Genomic DNA, 5,976 nt, shown 5'->3' with positions numbered 1-5,976 from the left:
GCTAATATATAGACTGGTTGATAAAGAGATAGTATACTCGTAACTAGTATGTATGTATAAAGAAAGAAAAAAAAACCACGGTTAGGTGGTATATACAATTATGGACGGGCTGCCGAGTGCCGACACAGAGGTAGCCACAGCCGTGAACTACCGCACTGTACTGTGTCTGCTGCTAATATAGACTGGTTGATAAAGAGATAGTATACTCGTAACTAGTATGTATGTATAAAGAAAGAAAAAAAAACCACGGTTAGGTGGTATATACAATTATGGACGGGCTGCCGAGTGCCGACACAGAGGTAGCCACAGCCGTGAACTACCGCACTGTACTGTGTCTGCTGCTAATATATAGACTGGTTGATAAAGAGATAGTATACTCGTAACTAGTATGTATGTATAAAGAAAGAAAAAAAAACCACGGTTAGGTGGTATATACAATTATGGACGGGCTGCCGAGTGCCGACACAGAGGTAGCCACAGCCGTGAACTACCGCACTGTACTGTGTCTGCTGCTAATATATAGACTGGTTGATAAAGAGATAGTATACTCGTAACTAGTATGTATGTATAAAGAAAGAAAAAAAAACCACGGTTAGGTGGTATATACAATTATGGACGGGCTGCCGAGTGCTGACACAGAGGTAGCCACAGCCGTGAACTACCGCACTGTACTGTGTCTGCTGCTAATATATAGACTGGTTGATAAAGAGATAGTATACTCGTAACTAGTATGTATGTATAAAGAAAGAAAAAAAAACCACGGTTAGGTGGTATATACAATTATGGACGGGCTGCCGAGTGCCGACACAGAGGTAGCCACAGCCGTGAACTACCGCACTGTACTGTGTCTGCTGCTAATATAGACTGGTTGATAAAGAGATAGTATACTCGTAACTAGTATGTATGTATAAAGAAAGAAAAAAAAACCACGGTTAGGTGGTATATACAATTATGGACGGGCTGCCGAGTGCCGACACAGAGGTAGCCACAGCCGTGAACTACCGCACTGTACTGTGTCTGCTGCTAATATATAGACTGGTTGATAAAGAGATAGTATACTCGTAACTAGTATGTATGTATAAAGAAAGAAAAAAAAAACCACGGTTAGGTGGTATATACAATTATGGACGGGCTGCCGAGTGCCGACACAGAGGTAGCCACAGCCGTGAACTACCGCACTGTACTGTGTCTGCTGATAATATATAGACTGGTTGATAAAGAGATAGTATACTCGTAACTAGTATGTATGTATAAAGAAAGAAAAAAAAACCACGGTTAGGTGGTATATACAATTATGGACGGGCTGCCGAGTGCCGACACAGAGGTAGCCACAGCCGTGAACTACCGCACTGTACTGTGTCTGCTGCTAATATAGACTGGTTGATAAAGAGATAGTATACTACTAATATTATATATACTGGTGGTCAGGTCACTGGTCACTAGTCACACTGGCAGTGGCACTCCTGCAGCAAAAGTGTGCACTGTTTAATTTTAATATAATATTATGTACTCCTGGCTCCTGCTATAACCTATAACTGGCACTGCAGTGCTCCCCAGTCTCCCCCACAATTATAAGCTGTGTGAGCTGAGCACAGTCAGATATATATATACATTGATGCAGCACACTGGGCTGAGCAGTGCACACAGATATGGTATGTGACTGAGTCACTGTGTGTATCGTTTTTTTCAGGCAGAGAACGGATATATTAAATAAAACAAACAACTGCACTGTCTGGTGGTCACTGTGGTCGTCAGTCACTAAACTCTGCACTCTCTTCTACAGTATCACAGCCTCAGGTCAATCTCTCTCTCTCTCTCTCAACCCTAATCTAAATGGAGAGGACGCCAGCCACGTCCTCTCCCTATCAATCTCAATGCACGTGTGAAAATGGCGGCGACGCGCGGCTCCTTATATAGAATCCGAGTCTCGCGATAGAATCCGAGCCTCGCGAGAATCCGACAGCGTCATGATGACGTTCGGGCGCGCTCGGGTTAACCGAGCAAGGCGGGAAGATCCGAGTCGCTCGGACCCGTGAAAAAAAACATGAAGTTCGGGCGGGTTCGGATTCAGAGAAACCGAACCCGCTCATCTCTAGTGGTCACTGGTCAGCAAAACTCTGCACTGTACTCCTCCTATATAATACTGCTGGTCCCCAGTCCCCACAATAAAGCAGTGTGAGCACAGATATATGCAGCACACTGAGCACAGATATGGAGCGTTTTTCAGGCAGACAACGTATAATACTGGTGGTCACTGGTCAGCAAAACTCTGCACTGTACTCCTCCTATAATACTGCTGGTCCCCAGAATAAAGATATTTGCACTGCAGCCCCCTGAAACAAAGTGAGAGGATGCCAGCCACGTCCTCTCACTATCATTTCCAATGCACAAGTGAAAAATGGCGGCGACGCGCGGCTCCTTATATAGAATCCGAATCTTGTGAGAATCCGACAGCGGGATGATGACGTTCGGGCGCGCTCGGGTTAACCGAGCAAGGCGGGAGGATCCGAGTCTGCCTCGGACCCGTGTAAAAAGGGTGAAGTTCGGGGGGGTTCGGATTCCGAGGAACCGAACCCGCTCATCACTACTTATCAGTCTGGCTGGCAGGATCTGGAGCAGCATGTCCTCTGTGGTACTGCAGTCTTCTGGTCCCATGTAGCCCTACCCCCTTTTTGGCCATGTAGCCCTGCCCCCTTTTTGGCAGTGTAGCTCTGCCCCCTTTCGTCCGATCAGTTAGTCACTGTTACAGGAGGGGAGAGGAGGCTTTAATCTGCCGGCGCCGCTGCCTGTCATACAGTGACAGGCACAGCAGCTGGCAGCAGCAGCAGGGAAGCAAGGCGCAGCAGCGGGATGCAGTGCAGGGAAAGCGCCTTTCCTCGCTGGCGCCTACCTGCACTGCATCCCTTTGCTGAGTGGGTAGCGCTGGGCCTGCATGCCACCCAACATTCTTACCTTTACTGAAGCTCCGTTTAGTGAATGGGCCATGGCTGTTGCCATAGTAACCTAAAAGATTATTATTATTATTATTATTATTAGTATTAGTATTATTTCATTGGTAGTAGTAGTAGTAGTAGTAGTAGTAGTAGTAGTAGTAGCAGTAGTAAGCACTGACAGTGATAATGTGAGACTCTAATAATTCTGTGTGTATCACAATAAGAAACAGTAGGAGATGTACAATGATCACATAAAATCCAAGTCTGGAAACAGGTTATTTTGATTGTATGAGCAATACCACAAGCAGGACAGTTATAACTGGTGGATATTGCTTTCTATTGTAATCTTTACACACTTTATTTTCATACACAGTGCACATATTTGTATGTCTGTGTCAATCTGATTTTAACCTCTAATTGTCACTGTCATATCCAACTCAACTGTGATTGAATATCACTAATTTTCTCCAAACGAAGAAATTAAACATTACGTCTTATAAATTCAGTCTCATTGTGCAAATATTATATGGTATACTATTTCCGTTACTTATTTGATGTCTGTAACCTTACTATACTGGTGGCGCCCCCTAATGGAATCCTTTAGAGAGTGAATTCTAACACAAATGTAAAGCTCAAAGTATAGGGGAACAACTTTTGGCAAATGAATATACAAGTGTGCAGATACACCACTCTCTGTTCATAAAAATAATAACTATTATTCTCATGTGAATGTAATAGCTTTAAATGAGGTGTGATATCACATTTCCCTTATGTCAGACAACAGGCACCTCAAACCAGAAAGAACCAGTCCTGGCTGGTCTGGTGGGGTCTGTGAGCTCATGCTGTGATGTCACAATGGGCCTCAAACCAAAAATAACCAGTCCTACCCAGTCTAGTGTGTGTGTGTGTGTGTTTGGGGGGGGGGGGGAGGGGGGGTCTGTGAGGTCATGCTGTGATGTCATAATGGTATCAACTGCCTATCTCACGGCTTGGCTGCTGCCTCCCTCATTCTCCTTCAAGATCTGGAGACAGACATCTCACCGGCAGCTCACCGGCAGGAGTAGAAACAACTGGCAGGAGAAACATACTTGGCTGAGGTTAGTAACTGGACAAAGACAAGGGCAGCTTAATTTATTATAGTGGTCACTGAAGTTTTCCATGATGGCTTCATCTTCTGCCACTGAAGCCAAACTAAGGAGCTATTAATGTACTGAGAAATCCTCACCGCTCTCCTGGTTTCCTTATTACACACTGAGCCATAGAGTACATAGCAATACATGGCCACCATTTATTATTAGTAACCTGGGGAGAGCTGTCATCCCTTCTAATGATGGGAGGTGTTGCCCATAGCAACAAACTGATGTTAGCTACTGTATCATTGTATAGAGTATACTAGATAAATAACAGCTAGAAGATAATTGGTTGCTATGGGCAACAGCTTCATTTTTACTCTTTAGAAGGTTTGATAAGTCTGAAAATATTAGGGAAGTCAGAAAGTACAGTAGGTTTATGTCTGACACCGCAGATGATTTTACAATTTCCAACAATGAAAGTGTTCTCAGCTTACATAAGTAAAATGGTAACCGGCGAATTGGACTGTCCAGAAAGGCCATTATACATCTTACAGTTTCAACTTCTAGTTGAGCTTAAATATGAATGTATATCCCTAAATAAATAGTTGATGTCACTTACAATTGTACAGTAAATGCATTGCAAGACATCTAACACTGTCTACTCTTCATCTTTCCCCACATTAGCACCATGGCCTTAATATGGATGATCTCACTTTGGGAGATGATAACTGCCTGTTGTCCATGCAGAAGATACCGGTCTGCACAGAGAAGGAATGCCCACTTGCTTCGCCATACCAGGCTTGAGGAACAAGAACTGCCTCCAACCAAGCCAGTGGGTTATATGATCACTCTGATGGCAGTTTGTACAAAGAACTGTCTCCCAGAGATAAAGACAAAGACCGCCAGATAAAAGTCCTCGAGCTCCTAAACAAACAATTAATCGAGGAGAACAACTTGTTAGCGGCAGAAAATACCTTATTGAAGATCAAGGTTGAAAAGCTTAAAGGCACGCTACCGAAGGTCATAGAGCTGTTCTAGGCCCCTGTCTAACTCCGCCGCTGTACGGACAAGCACCCAGTAGCTGACCAGTAAACATGGATCCTTATCTTTATGCACTCACCTATTAGAGCAGGGGGGAATATGCACTGAGAGGTTTCTGTAGTCTTCTAATCGAAAAGGAGTGACCTTTCTTTTTTGAAGTCTGCAGAAATCTCTCAGTGTGTATTTCCCACCTTTCCTCACCTTCTCTAATAGGTAAGTACATAAAAACAATGATTCATGTCCACCATCTACTGGTTTCAGCGTACTGTGGTAACTTGTTATTAATCTTTAACATCAATAAAGAACCAGTACAAAATCAGTGCGTTCTTGTCTCTATTTAATGTATATGTAATGAGAAATATATCTTATGTCTAGTAGTTAAATATATAACTGATAATTATTCATAATATGAAAAAAATATTCATATTATCAGGCAAAACAATTCCATTATCACAGGTAAGTATCCAAAATCTCTAACATAAATCACATATGGTGTTGTATTAAGCGATGGTATAATAACACATAACAGCATCTAGAAAAATGTAAATAAATCTTAAACCGTTTCTCGATCTTTTAATTGTGAGAACCTGAATAATCGGTTCTCAGGTGATAGCGTCACTTTAGCTGTGATATCACAGCAGCAATAAGATCATTATTCACCTACTCAGATATATCACTAGGGGAAAATCTCCTTATTCATGTAACCAGTGGAACTACTCAGCACTTATACATAGTATCAATAGCATACCTCCCAACTTTCTTCATCGTAGAAGAGGGACACACGTGCGGCAAAGCCGTGCACGCTCCCGGAAAAGGGGAATGGCCTCGAAAAGGGAGTGTGGCTTCGTGAAGATGCCGCGATTTAAGCCACGCCTCCCTTGTAAATCACTGAATTATTATTTATTATTTATTTATTAACAGTTTCTTAT

At 42.9% G+C, this 5,976-nt stretch overlaps 1 long non-coding RNA gene across 1 annotated transcript; it reads left to right on the top strand.

Annotated features, from left to right (window-relative positions):
- Positions 1 to 3,925: 3,925 nt before the first annotated feature.
- On the top strand, positions 3,926 to 5,366 carry LOC134935720 (uncharacterized). Its single transcript, XR_010180366.1, has 2 exons — positions 3,926 to 4,030; positions 4,691 to 5,366. It is a non-coding gene; the product is annotated as an uncharacterized LOC134935720 (long non-coding RNA).
- The last annotated feature ends 610 nt before the right edge of the window (positions 5,367 to 5,976 follow it).

This window comes from Pseudophryne corroboree, chromosome 6 (genome assembly GCF_028390025.1).
Source record: "Pseudophryne corroboree isolate aPseCor3 chromosome 6, aPseCor3.hap2, whole genome shotgun sequence".
Lineage (NCBI taxonomy): Eukaryota > Metazoa > Chordata > Amphibia > Anura > Myobatrachidae > Pseudophryne > Pseudophryne corroboree.
This window is presented reverse-complemented; position numbering and strand designations above follow the sequence as displayed.